General features: G+C 35.4%; 1 protein-coding gene across 1 annotated transcript in view; it reads left to right on the top strand.

Annotated features, from left to right (window-relative positions):
- Window positions 1–15,937, top strand: part of LOC135086547 (epidermal growth factor receptor-like) — a 122,083-nt gene that overhangs the window by 12,915 nt on the left and 93,231 nt on the right. The gene's annotated exons all lie outside the window — the stretch shown is intronic.

The following is a 15,937-nucleotide window of genomic DNA, read 5'->3' on the forward strand; positions in this document are numbered from 1 at the left end:
GTACTTAAGACTAAATAATTATAACTTTTGCATGATAAAGCTTAGAAAACTTTTTAGTGCTATTTTCTTCCGAATCATGTACAAATCTTCCTGGTGCTAAATGTGATCTAGTTAATCATACTGTTTGATTCAAATCTTTTTACTTGACAAGGCTCCAATGAATTAGATCTACTTACATTATAGCTTTAAGCTGTTTCACAGTAGCTTTCACTTTGCTTTTACATAACTTTCTTGCAGTACGTAATAAGTACGCAGTACCTTGGCCTTCCTAAAAGGTTGATTTCAAATACCTAGAATGTGTGCTTTTTGTTTCAATGAAAATCTCGAAATAAAGCGTGTCCGTAACTTTACCACACTTACGCTTTATTTCTAATGTAATTATATCTATGCCCTTACAAAGACTGAGCTCCATAATGACAAACGCATTGTCCAAAGTAACTCTTTGTATTGCACAACATAACAAATGTTTGTAATGTTTATTTACCATAAACATTTGATGCACCAGTTTTTAAAACATAAAAGGGGAACGTGTTACAACTATCAGGTTAAAGTAATCATTATTTATTGCATTTTACTGGCAGTTTCAATTTCGTGCATTATCATTTACTTATTTTTATAACGTAATATCGTGCAAACGTCAAAAGCCAATTTTATTTGTGTAACTTTACCAGAATCACCAGCATCAATTCAAATGGTTTTCCTTACAGCATCGTTCGTACTTTGTCAGGCGGTTTTACTCAGCAATTTGTATTTTATTATATATTTCAAATAGGATACTCATACATTAATTTTAGTTATGCTATCGTAATCAGTATCGTCGCTAGGGCTGCTCTCAATTGTCGCGGTTTAGGAACGCTTTCACTCCAGTCACGGGTTTTTCGAGCATAATGACTTAATAGTTATGGTGCAAATTGGGCAATTTCAGTTAAATTTATTCATATTCCACAATTATGCAAGTAAGAACTGGGAAAAGAATTATGTGATACTATTAAAATGTAGAGATATTTCACAATTTAGTTGAAGTGCGAAAAAGTATATAAACTCTCAAGCTGCAGTATTGCAGTCTATTGATTTTTTTAAAAGTTGACTAATGGAAATTTCATCAATATATCGTAATTTTTCAATGCAATATAGTTTTATTTAAATAAATAATGTCCAACGCGTGCCAAGTTTAGTAGAATAGGGTAGATGTTATCTGTTACAGTCGGTGGTTTTGTGTATGTTTGGATGGTTCGAGAAGCTTGGAATGAATTTTATGGGCACTGACTATGAGGTTGACTGGTCAAGTTTAAAATATTTAACCGCCCTTTGACAACATGAATTTTTACAATGTTGAATAATCTTAAGCCTTGACATATCCACTCTTTGACATATCTAGCCATAAGTGCCACTTGTGGTCTAAACTGAATAAATATTTTTGATTTTGATTTAGATCCACTCTACGTGCCGAGAATTATTCTCACGCGATATTCGGCAAGACATGATTTAGAGTTTGTATCTATCCCGTAAATCATGTGAAACTTTTTATACTTTTGTCCTTAAAATGTGCTGCAGTGTCGTTGCAGTCACAAAATCGCATTCTAAAAGTAATGTCTGCGAGGGCCCTTACTTGTCGGTGTGCAATTTGCGGGTACTTAATACGTCGATGGCACGTTGTCGCGTAGTGCACGGCTAGCAAAATTATGAATACAAACAAAAGCCGTTCCGTATGTTGAACGCAAATAAAATAAGACACATTACCGGCGTTCAGCTTGCGTAACAGGGCGTCTTCGTGGCCGGTGAAGCGTGGAACGAGGATGACAACGGGTTAACAGGAAATATTGATGCACTATATTGATGATTCGTTCATAGATATCGAATGGTGGGCTGTATTGGCAATAAGTATGATAAAAACAATTAGCTAATTACGAGTATAAATATAATAATAATATACCTGCTTGTGATCATTAAGCCTCTAGATTTAGATACTTTTTGCCAGTTTGCAATTTACACAAATGTAACTTAGTTTAGGCACTGACATGTGTCTCATTCAATGTGCAACCTTCATTACACGCCGCGCAGTATTATCTAGAATAGTGAACAAATTATCTCATTAGTAGGTACTAAATCTTTTATGATATTATCCGCATACACTCATTAAACACGAGCACCCACAATCGCAACTGCAAATTATCGCATACATAGGAATGGCCTATTCAAGTCACCGTTGAAAGTCACAACCACAGGATAAGTCAAAAATACTGTAGTCAACTATAATGGCTTTAGAATACAGTATAATTATAGGTCGGTAGACTCGTTCAAAGAGATTGTTACGATGAACGGATTTTCGAACATTTAGAGCCAAAGCACACGATGCGTTGCGGTGGCGATGCGACGCCTACTAAGTGGTGTCGCTGCGTCGTCTTACATAGAAATATCTGTGGCGGTCACAAGAGCGGTGCGGCGCCGCGTCGTGGAATAAGTACGGCGAAATCTTTGTGGTGCGGCGCCGCAACGCATCGTGTGCTTTGGCTCTTACGTTGATTTTTACTGAAAATTTAATTAATATGCCAGACAATGAGGCAACTGGTCGTGGTTTCGAAGTGGAACTACTTAGTACTTACCAGCTCCAGCAAATGTTTGCCTGAGGCGTCCCGGTGGCTTTGTGCTTTACTAATTAATTATTATCGGTAGGGAATTATTTAAAAGGTTATTGTACCTATTTTTCTTAAAAAATGATTTTAACTAAATGCGAACATCTAAATAAAGATAGAAAATGAATTATACGCTAATGTAATCATAATCTCTAGGCTCAAATAGTTTAAACCAAGATATACCGATACTACTTATTTGTAGTGGGTTTAATGCTTATGTAAAATTACAGTTTTGTGTGTACAGTCAAAAGAATTATAAGGTAAAAATGATTGTTTTTATGAAGAAAGTGAGACAGCAGTGACTGGCGTCAAGATAGATAATATGGGATGTGATCATGAATAATAATTTCATACATTATTCCTTCATACTGCCGTAGACGGCGCCAAAAGCCTTGCTAAACATGTAGGTGTAAGCAGGGTAATTGGCAATTATTTAAAAAAAACTGTCTGTGACTACAGACAGTAATATGTTATGTCCTAATGAATCGATTCATTATGTTCTTATTTAAAAAAGAAAAGAGAAAATCAGTGTAAGTAGGTACTTCGGGAAACATCAAGTGCAGACAGACGGCACATCAATATAAACACTTAGGTTTGGTTAATTAAAGCTGAGTTGCACCATTTAAAATTAACTTTAACAAACGTCAAAAATCTGTCAAATTCCATACAAAAAGCACCGGTTGTCGTTATAGTTACCGTTAAATTTAACTCGGCCTTAAATATCTTATTTCGATGTAACAAATGCTAATTTTAAAAACAAAAATGTGTAGTTTGATTTCTGATGTATCGTACATGTGTAAAACGTATAGCTACAGTTACAGTGCGCACTACGCAATGTGTTTAAAATAAAAAAGTGTCAATTTATTTAGCGATGCTCGGTGGGAGGTCGGTACATGCTAGCAATTCGCACAAGTGTTGTAATGTTGGTTAAATGTATGTTTGTTCTTCGAAAAAAAAAAACGGTAGTTTATTCTTTTTTTTGGGCAGAAAAAAAGGAAGGAGTTATATTTTGAATATGTACGAAAATTCTTCAATCAAAGTTTTTATTCAAACTGTGACTATGATTATTCTCATGACTTAATTTTTCTCAAACCAATATATTCAAATCAGTAATCCAGTTGAGAAGGTCAGACCTAGACATTGCGTCAAATGCTTTCACTTTTCTCAATGAAAACCAACAAACTTGTAAATGTAGTGAAGATAATGTCTGTAAAAGAATACGCTTTGGCTCAGTTAACCCGTATCACATGTTAAGCGGGATTTACATGAGACGACTAGACGACAAAACAAAAATATAGTAGGTGTAAGGCGGTTTTAGAATCGCGCTGACCGCTCACTGATCGTCGGCGCTGACAAATCAATATGTATGTAATTGAAGGGAACGTTCCTGAGTGACGCTGATCGCTCGGCGCCGACGTTTCATACATTTCGGCTGTCAGCGTGCGTCAGCGTGACTCTAAAACCAGCCTAACAAAGATTGTCTTCTGAAATGTGACAGAAGTCGAACTAAACTGCTGAAATAGTGACTAACCTGAAAAGTAAGATAATGTGTCTCTGAACTAGCTGTTGGCCCTGATTCTACACGGTTGTTGTGCTTTTAATAAAATGTAGGTATTGGTGCTCACTAAAAGTAAATGTCATGTTATAGATAGAATAAGAGCCTTAACAGTTGATCGTATAATGTCAAAAAAAGGGAAACTATACTTAAAAGTGACAATCATCAATGGTTTAGACCTTGGTGATGCTAAAATGTGTTTCAGATAGAGAATTAATCTCAACAAAATAGAGTAATAATAAATTGCTCTATTTTTAACCATAGGACACATAAAAATAATAATCTTGATAGAGTACTTACTAATACTAGTGTGAGAAAACCCTCGTATGCCATAGATAGTGTTGACAGAGTAGTAATCGTGCTACTTATCTAATCGTACTATGTGATCCAGCCAGCTCACACTACGCGGGCCCCATAGCGCGTTACGCTCGCCTGCTCTCGTTGAAGAGGCCTCTCGGTTCAGAATCTACTATTTTTTGCCGTAACCGACTAACGACTGACTACCGAAATGTTTAATATTCGACAGACTTGATCTAAAAATTAAGGATAAAAGACCATATGAAAAACCGATGAATTTTCATTATGTGCGTTAAAAGAATCTGATGAATTCTACTGTGCAAATAATGGAGAATCATCGTCTTGTTGACTCATCCAAATCGGATCACTGACCTTTTTTGCCATGACACAGCAAAATTGCTAACATGTCATTTCAACACCGTTAAAGAAAGTAGCATTGTACACTTAAAGTACCGATCAAGCAAAGCCTTTCCTTTAATGGCATACTCTTGTTTTAGTCTATTGCCCTCCAATTTGTCCTCGTGTAAACTAATTACAGGGTTATTGACCTCTCATACGAATTACCTATCGCAGCGTCTGCTCGATCCGTTGCTTTGTAATTTTAATACTTGAAATGAGGCCAAGTACAACTATTTAATTAACATCTTCGCCTAAAACGCTTTTATCTAAAGGCATAAAATAAAAATGTTGTGAAATGTAAACTTCCTGAGGTCCAAGAAAATCAAAATCTGACATTATCTGATGAAATTCATCTATTCTAATACACTGAATTTTCATGTCAAAAGAACGCTTTTTTATTGTACGAAATGTCGTTCTTGGCGTCCATGTTTTATTTTTATCTTGGGGTATTTATACGCTATAAGCTATAATATTACTATCTTGATTATCATAATCGTGGCGAAATTAATTCGTGTATCTCTGAACTTCTTAAAGAAAAAATACCTATGTCATCGTTTTCTGCATTACGCGTTGAATTGAGCGAATGGGGTAAATTCTTGCTCTCATTTATGTAAATTGTGTTTTAGTGTCCGTTTTACATGGATAAACAATTAATGGACAGGTGTACATGTAGCAACTACTATCAGTGGATCTTAAACTAAAACCTGTAGGGCTAGGATGAACGCTACGATACAATCTTATCGTTTTTGAAAGGGAGAGTCTAGAATCGATGTCACAGGTACCAACAGAGTCTACTAGAATCGATATAATAGGTACCACGACAACATCTTATTGTGGTGTGAGCTCATCCTAGCCCAGCTGACGTCTAAATTGCATCTAGGGTGAGCCAAATCACAAGAGAACCAGACTCGTTAAAACTAGGCCAAGTGTGACCGGGTCTTTACATAGGGGCGGTTATTACGTTGCATTAGGAGATTGGTAAGGACAAAAATCGTAATCGTAAACTTGGCGGAAAAGTTGGTTTATTCGGAAAAGCTTTCTTTTCTCTAAGTGATAGTAGTTCGCATAAAACTGCATCCGTTGCTGGTCACTACTTATACATATTGTACTAGAGATCAATTTTGCTTTGCTTCTTTCATAAATGAGTTTTTCCTCTAGTTTTCTTGTACGTTATCTATTTTCTTGGCTGATTGACTTTTAATTAACTTGACTTGTCCCTTGCAACGTCTTATGTTTGAAATGATATTGCAATAGTGTTCTTATGGTGTACCTAATTACTGCCCATCCGGTGACGCACCCTGTCTTGAACTGCCAATTGACTCTGTGATGATTCAAAAGCATTGCCACTGCTATGACCAATACTTATTTAGTGATCTGGTGGACATCGGTTCCATCCGATTCCATTGATTTATTTATTGTCAATAACGTTCCATTTGAAACAATAAAGTTTATTCCCAGAACTAATTCAAAGACGATTAATTGTCCTTCTAAAAAGCTTTGAATATCTGAACTTTGAAAATAACATTAGACCTAATTTGAAAGCGATTTTGTTGTCCATCCACTTAGTTTTAACTTTACATTTACCGACCCGTAGGCGGCTAATTTGACTCTGCGTGTGTGTGTACTCATAATATAATTTCAAACAGGTAAACATAATACAGGGTGATTGTCATTTGTTTTACCAATTTGCTAGGAAAGCCAAAGAGCACGATCTCCTTTGTAAAATTCAGACATTGTTGTTAACTTCTTGAGATTGCTGGTCCATTCGGCAGAAGGATTAGATTACGTTTGTAAAGAAGTAGTCTCCACTCAAGAAACCGCTAAATAGCAGCTAAGTAACCTAAAATTTCATATTTACGACAGGTAAATATTTATTTATAAGGTATTTTGTAAGTAAATGTTTTTATCTGCTGCTGGGGAGCTTTTTTGGTGTCTGCGCAAAAAGAAACCTTGATTTTTTTATGGTTTCAATATTTCCTCAGCCAAGAATATTTGCCTTATACCTAATTGAAATTAGTACAGTAGGTGTTAAACATTTTGCCAAACATACATTTTTATTTAGTCTCAACAAAAACTAAATTAAAAAGAAACGTTGCTGTGTTGTTCCATTTCGACTTCACAGAAAAAAATATTCTCATATTTTGACCTAAACAAACGAATGGCTAAAAATCATTGTAAAAATCTATTGACTTTTCAGTTTCGTTAGTATGATGACCATTGTGTGAGAGTGGGTTCGTTTGAGCAGCTAAGCGTGTACAGGAATTTAGAAGATATTGATCAGTCCACGAAAGAATTTATTACAGTAGGAATACACAAAGGAAATGCAAAGGATATGTAGCACTTTTTGTTTGTCGTGACATAAATGACAATCAACAACAATAAACATTGTTTCTATAGCAACCCAAGTCAACTTAATCATCAGGCCGCTTTGTCGTCTGCCAGCTACAACATTAACAACGATCTTACTGAACTCATCCTTCTCTAACATGCGCAAGAGTTATCAAAATGGTTACAGACAAAAAGTGTTAATACCTACCATAATTTTGTTTTTCAATCGTGATCCAAAACATACTATCAACACGTGCGAGTTCATTGACATAAAATTTGTAGTTCCAGAAATGAGTGGTCAGATTCGAAGCTCTGACAAAGCTTTGAACTACGTAAGGAGTACAGTGCATTGTATTGGTGTAACGTGATTATTTTACATACAAAAGCTGCAAGACCAGTGATCACGCATGCATAAGGATGCATATTTCCCTTTCTCCCCCTCCTATTTTTTATGATATGCGTTTTAACAACAATATCGTATGGTTAAAATTATTTGATTATCCTTGAAAAAATAAATTAGTGTCAAAAATTCAATTATTACTTGCCTGACGTCAGATCAATGGGAGCCATTGATACAAGAATTGATAAATACCCCTTTGAATAAAGAGAGACTACACTGGAAATCGTGTAATATCGACTTATTCAAAAACGATTACATAATTAACTTTATTTATATAAAAGATGGTTCAAAACCCGTCGTACGGACAGCTGCCTCATCGGGTCAATTGAGTCTGACCCTGATGCGGCAACCTGGTTAATTTAAGAAGCATAAGCTTTAACTAAAGATGCATCTGTTGCGGGTCTCCTTGAAACGGTCGGTGTGTAGCGACTGACTTCTCAAATGCCGCCAGCGAATGCAATGGAATTTCAGTTCGGAACTGAAGAAAGGAACAAGCATTAATTAGAATTTATCAATGCTTAGTAAAAAAAAACATTTGTGAATTGAACCTTTTTAAGTTATTATTTAAGAATTAATTACGGACCAAATAGGTACTAAATATTTAATTATCTTTGTTCAAAATTGTTGTGCGATTGTGTATCTAGCAGCTGCTTGTTAAAACATAAAACCATGCTGATATTAAATCTCCCATCACATATGCGGGTAACCACGTGTTGTTGTAAAAAATCAATCTCCTCAGGCACTTTACCCTACGCAGTCTGAGAAATACTTTTTTCAAGTGTCCAACCTCTTCATAAATCACTTGAGTTTTGTTCTTAATTTACAAATGGCGTTTCCAACTTTTTTTTGCATTCTTCAGATCTCAAAGCCAGTTATTATTTCTTTATTATTTTTCTATCTTTTAAATTATGTATACTGATTTTGAAACATATTTTCGAATCACTAATAAAAACTTATTTCAATTTTATGCTTTACTCAACGCAGATTATAAACATCGCATTTTACGTAGTATAATAATATGTTGTTTAGATATCTTCTATTAAACTTACAAACTTTTAATTAATTATGAAAAAATAATGAAACTTTTCATACTTGTACTCTTTGTTAGATATCATGTACGTTTTTAGTACCAAAAACGTACTTTCCAATCGGTTGCATAACATTAACATCCGAGTGTGCAAAGCAAAAAGTAGCTACTACTAAAACAGCTCAGTTTTAATTATAGTCGCTACAACATGTTCCGAGAGGCTGGGAACTGGTTGTAACGGTGCCCGTTCGATATCCGGGAGGGACTCGTCAAGGCGATGCCAACTATTTCTTACATTTGATTCCAATAAGCGGCACATGACTTAACTTGTGAGAGCAAATTAAATGTTTGTCAAGTTCGTTTTGGACAAAAAATACACGAACATAAAACTAAAGGTTGTATATTTTATTCATCCAATACTTTATTTTCCAGGTATCAAAAAGAAGTTTGTAAACCTGTTTAGTAAAAAGTTGATGCTCGTTTGTTTAGTTTAGTCACTTTTTTCGTTGTTAATATTAAGTGCCATTTCTTTTTGTTTCTATTTATAACTTTCCGTTGCTTATAGCTATTTTTAAATTTAGAACAATCAAGTAGGTATTTTTTCTTTCGCCTCATTTCGTATTCGTAAAATCCTCTCTTACATATAATAATGATAAAGCACGCAACTGCATAATCACAGAAAATCATAAAATCACTGTCAGTAAGTACAGTCACGGAATGAAAAGGTTCGTCAGTTTTCAAATTGATTCCTTCAACGAATCGCGAACACATATTACCTTTTGAAACTATGTTACAGAATAATCTCGAGTTAGAAAAAATAATCTTTAACTGTTCGTCAGTAAAGTTCAAAATTATTCAGATCACAGTTGTTTGACGATTTAACTTGTCAAGAGGATTATTATGATTGATAAACTAAAACCTTCTTGTTGGTTCAACCTGCCATTATCTATTAAATAAAAAAACCACATTTTGTAACATTGCATTGATGGGATAGAAAAATAAACAAGCAAAACCTTTTTCGTTAGCAAACGTCAAATTTATTTAAATGTTAGCAGCACTGTTTCTTGCACGGTTATGTTGGCAGGTTTGACTCAGTACAGTACCTAGTGCAAGCGAAAACCGACACTAAGGTGACGAACCTTTTCATTCCGCGACTGTACATCTGACTCTGACGTCACAATAACATGTCAACTTCCAAAACAGATCTTGTTTATTATCAAAACAGCTAACTATATCAAACGTGTAACTAATAACACAGTTTATTTGTTCTTGACACGAATTTTGAATCGGCTGAAAAAAGGCGGTTTCCCGCGCAAACACATGCGCGCCATGTTCCCATGCGCATCGTGGGAACGGCGCGGGCGCACCACTAGGGCTGTAGTCTCGATCTTAGCCCGTAAATGGCCTGTAAACTTGCGGCAGATCAATCCAAGTAGTCGTAGAATTATCTAGGTACGGAACTAACTTAAAAGGTATAAAGAAGCAGATCTTTATATTCTTAAGTTATCAATTATAAAGTTTTTTATAAGCTTTGGTAAGACAAAAATAATCTAATAGACATAATAGATATTATAATGATTGAATTGAAGTGTAATTTTTGATAAAACATATTAGTAACACACCACTCCATGCCCTTTAAACGTTAGTTATGATAAGGCAAATAAATCAGTTTTCCTTCTTGTTCAAAATACAATACCGCTGACTTATTTTTGTTATTTTAAAATGTCAAATAAATAACAGAATGAAAACAATCAACTGCTAATAATCTTGTAAGAATTTTAATCTTATTGTCATTTGTATTTTTATTTACACTAAGAAGGCCTATGCTCTACGACTTATTCGATCAGAAATAAGACTTTAATCGATTAAGTCGAAGGGCATCCGAGATTCTTCATTACCCGAATGCCTCACAACACTACAGCGGAGTGCACGCACGACATGTTGCCTCGCCCATTTTCAGAAGCTCACCACTTTTTGTTCAGAAAATTAACATTACATATATATTTTATTGTGCGGTCGAATTAATTCAGTAACAATTCGATCGCCATTTGAGTAGTTCCCGTGAGAAAGTTTCGTATTAATTAAAGAATATTTTGGTTTCTTTACCGTCGCTATTCTTACCGTAATTGAAAGCAAATCCAAATTATTTACTTAGGTAGGTTTTTTCAAAAACATTGATTCTTGCTTGTCTTGTAGATCGTCTTCCAAGTGTCAGTAGAAATAGATAAAGGATATGCAAATACAGTATTTATTCAAGCAGGTGACATACTTATTAACATTCGAGTTCCGTTGCCCTAATAATTACAATGCCGAAGAAACTAATCTACGCATCAGCTACCCATTCTCCTCTCGGTTTCTTTCATACAACTTCCGCATCATACAATGCAGGCTTGCTTACTTCCTGCCAGAGTGCGCCATAGATTACCACTGATGTACACTCGAAAGCACATCAAACATTCTTGATGCAAAATCGCATCTATTACAACTGCATAAGATCTAACGCCCGTATTCACAAACATTACTATGAGGTCGCACAGTGCGCGTGGACGCATACGGTGACACACGAACCAATCATAGAGCTCTATTCAACGCTGTGAGTTCGATTTGCTGCTTCACTTAGGCAAGCATCGTTTGTGAATACGGGCGTTACAGTGTTAGATGACGCGCGTTCATTTAAGAAATTACGATATTATAAATTAATTTGAGTGTCTTCAACAACCGACCCAACCGAGTCTCGACCGAGTTGAAATTTTGCAATAAAGGTGAAAACGTACCTTTTCAGAAAATTTAAATGCAAATGCAATAAACTTATTACTAGAACAATTAATAAGCAAATGTTACTAGGTAGTATCTTTAAATTTTTTATCTTATCAAACCTCTGATCAATCATTGAGTGCCCTTCAAAAAGTTTTGGCGTCCATTAGTGACACAGTAACTCTCTCCATTCGTCGTGGAAAACGTCCTCATTCGGGTGCATGGCCACTACTTATTGTCCTCAAGTGCATCAACATTAAATCTCATCTTCCATTGATGCTGAGGAAGCGCAGAGCAACGCACTGTAATCCGGCGAGACGACATGCGCGCACGCCGCTCGCTTTGTGCATGGATAAACATGCATTATGCGAGGAAATTGTTCCGTCTGACCCCTTGAATGGACTCTGACAGATAGAGCCTCATTTGTTTAATGTATGGAATGCAGAAACTTAGTTAAACCTACCTTAATTTCAAATTAAAATATCTTGCAACAGAAATTAATACGGGAGGTAACCTCTCGTTCCCAATGCTGGTAGATCTACTGCTTGACCGCCAAACTCGACCAGTGCAGATGAAATTAGCCATTGTAACGAAATTAATCAGAAGAACACAGGAGGAGAGAGAAGAATAATAGAAACAAAATCGAAGGTCATGTATAAGGAAAAGACTGCTGAAATGTACATCTCTGAAAGCCAATTAGTTATTCAACAGTGAGCATTTGACAGGCAAACTCATTACATAACACGACTCCAATTGCATAAGTAAACTCCAATTACTAAGTAACAGCTGCATTGGAAGCTATAAAAGTATGACTTAGCTTCACCTGCCTTTTTATAAATTACGTGTTAATAGCTTAGCCGATCATAGGACGCTGGTAATTTCTATTCGAGGATGTTCCCAGTTGTTAAGTGAAGAATGCGTGTTTAAACAAAGGATACACATTCTGTAAGCCTCAGATAAAACTCTCATGAAATTAAAAGCCTCTGTGTGAACTTGCCCTTTGATGAAGTATTGTCAAATATTTACAGATTTATGATGAGGGGGATCCCTATTCAGTCATTCAGTCTTCAATTGTTTCAGGATGACCTAATCCTAAGGTTGCAATAGAATTTCGGTAGTGGTCCAAACTGACTATCATGCGTATACATGTGTCACATTCCTAAAAAGTAAATGGTATTGTGGTTTAGGCTTTGTTGTAGTCTAGTTACTGTTCTTCATACCTAAAGGTCCTTGATTAAAGTCTTTTATACATCTCACAATCAGACTCTATCTCTCTAAACTGCTTTGAGTCCTTCTTTAAAGCAGTTTTGTGTAACTAACCAGCTCCGTCCCTGAAGAAAGAAACACAAGGACTTGTGTGAGATCTCACATATGTCATTTTGGTAACGGTGAATGTGATCGAAAAAGTGCTTGGTAACATGATATGTAAGTAAAAACTGGTCTTAATAACGATTGTGCTGGTGACTGATATAATTAAACTTTTTAAACGGTAGCCCTAACGACCGCCCATTGAGCGGTATAAGCCGCTTTCTCGTCCGGACGTCCGGCTGCGAAAGCACCCATCCGGGCCGGACACCGGGGGACACTGTTGCTTTATTATTCAAATAACTTGCACATTCAGACGTTTTGATAATAAGCTTTAGCAATTAGCTTTCTCTGAGAGTGGTGTAACACAAGTGTCCAGTTACTGATAAGGTAAAAACGCTTATGAAGTTTCTCTTGGTACCTATGGATTATCAACAAATATTTTAGTCTGTTAAAGTGTTACGGTTACTAAAATTCAACACCAATTAAATTCAAAGAGCCTACCCATTTATTTTATGCCAATCGTTGCAACTTAACTTAAGGTAATAGCGTTAGTTGTAAACATAACCCCATGCCAAGAAAAGGCTTTAATAAATCTTGTTTCGAATCCTTGAATATGTATGCCATTCTTGTTAGCAACATATAAAATATCGTTGCTAAACTCTACGAATGCTAAGCATTATGCAAATACAACAGGAATGTAGAACCTTAGCTGTCTCACACTATTCCGAGATTCGAAACTTAAACCCTTAAATGTCATTGGTGCGAATAATTAACGGACGCTCTCTGATTGGCTGTTACGTTCACCAAAGTCTTATCTGATTGGTATATCAAACTATTTTAAAATAATTGGCTTCAGCACATTCGAATACAATGCTTGAGTCTTTGTGTTAAGGTTCATGTTACACGCAAAGAGCGGTCGTTGTTTGTGTTTTGCAAACGGCACGGAATTCAACTCACGCGCAAGAACATGTAGCGATTGCCTTTTGAATTCACTATGGAGCTGTAAAGAGTCTTTATGGTCTGCATCCAGATTGATTTACTTATTTTAGGAACACATAAATGGCTATTGAGTGGAATCTTGCTAGGCCTGCTTGCTTGGCTTGGCATCACGTAATTTTCCGACTACGCTAAAGATTTTTCTATGCATAGATGTTAGTTAGGACGTTTACCTATGTCGTCATTCTATTCCATGAATTTTTGTAACAGAGCCTTAAACTGAGATTCTAGTATCTTGACTTGCCTGCCTTAATTACATGTTTACTTACTTAGACTTACTTACCTGTAAATCATCATCATAATCATTTTTGTTATTGCCTTTAGACACAGAATATGTATTATACTGTGTAAGTACCAGAGTCGTTGTTACTCTATTTATATACCACTTATTTTCAAGGTTTTTTTACTGTACTGCAGATAGAAGGTTCACGTATGTTACTCGTAGTATCTTACTATATCCTTTTACTATAGCCTTCTATCACGTGCAATGGTCAAATTATAGGCATAGGTAGCTGGCTAGTTCCAATTCCCTCAAACAATAGAAGATCGATTGTTGACATACAATAGACGTATTTCATCTAGTCTAAAATAGGTATTCCTTTATTGATAACAGTTGATTAAGCACCTACTATGCTCTATCCGAACGTATCAAGCACCTAAGTGTTTGGAGTTAGTTTTGCGCCTTCTCTGTCTGTAAACAATGGGCTTCGTTCACAGTCGCTTGGTTCTAAGAACGAACGAATATGCTATTTAACTCTAGCCCCAAGCTATTTATAAACAAACGACATTATTACTCTATTGTTTTCAACGAAATCTTTAAAATTGCCAGTCATGGTGTACTCAACACGAATACATTCCAATAAGTATCAAGTGAAAGAAAAAGTTATGTTTCGATTGTTTATGATGCAGTAAAAACGTTATTTTGTTAGCAGGTGTCGAGAGAATATCTTTGATTTGTCATTCAATAGTTCATTGTTCTTTTTGCCATCATTCTTCAACGTTCACTTGGATCTTAAATCAGCAAACAATTTAAATGTTGTTCATACTTAAGTATAGTTTTTAAAGCGCAAAAAGAGGCCCAAATTAGTGCCTATTTCATTCTAGACTGATCTTCATTAAGTTTCAGTTACATTTTTTCAGAGTTGAGGGTAAACATACTCTACAAGGTCCAGTGTTCTAAGTATAAAAAGTTCTTCAGCTTCTTTTTATGCCTATTTTAAACATAGTATTATCTTCATTAATGTTTCCTGTCTCTATCTACAATCTCGATGCGAGATAATAACATACATAATATCTTATGGTATAAATATAAGATACGATTCTGCGAATCATTTACCATCCTAAGACATGGGTCTCTATTACTGAAAATACTGTTATTAAATAAGAGGAAGATGTGGAGGGGGTTATAGGAATACATAGTCACTAAATGTAAAAAAGATCATTTGTGATCATTTTAGTTCTGTATCTGATAAAACTACGAATATATTCTGACATTCACTTAGATGAAATTATTTCTTCTTTCTTTAAGAGTAACTATATTTTTTCTGGCCACCAAACCTCTAAGAGGTATATGTATGGTAGGATTGATAGAGTTTGTATAATAAAAGACTGGTGTTATAGTTTTGCGCACCTATCACCATTTTTACAAAATCCACCAGAAGGTGAGCACTTGGGACAGTAACCCCTCCTTTTTCTTAAACCTGATGCTGCTTCGTGTCCCGTTTTTACAGCCCCTTTGTCCACTTCAAGTATTGAACGAAAAATTTATACTATTGCCACTCAGTACCCCTACAATACCTGATGCTGCCTCGTGTTAGATTTACAAATAAAGATAATTTTGATTTTGATTTTTGTGTTCCATCTATAATGGCAGTCTCCGTTCTTTGTGCAGACGAAACGACTCTTGAAAAGCATTTTGTCGCCCCTGAAATCGGAATAAGTTTCGTAATTGAAAACGGGTACTTTTATAGGTACTTCCAACGGCATTTGACTTATTCCACGTGCATTACGTGCAATTTAGACAAAGATTTCAATTTTTAATAAGGACAGTGAAGTGTCAGCATATTTTTTATTGTTATAGGTATGTATTTAGTTTCCATTTCATTTTCTATTCCTATGTGTATCATAATATGTTTTGTTAGATTTAATATGGGAATAAGTTATTTTTAGAGGCGACTATCACTAATTAATACCAGGGTAATCAATATCATATGAAAAAGTTTTCCATTAAAGTATTTTTA

This window comes from Ostrinia nubilalis, chromosome Z (assembly GCF_963855985.1).
Source record: "Ostrinia nubilalis chromosome Z, ilOstNubi1.1, whole genome shotgun sequence".
NCBI classification, from domain to species: Eukaryota; Metazoa; Arthropoda; class Insecta; order Lepidoptera; family Crambidae; genus Ostrinia; species Ostrinia nubilalis.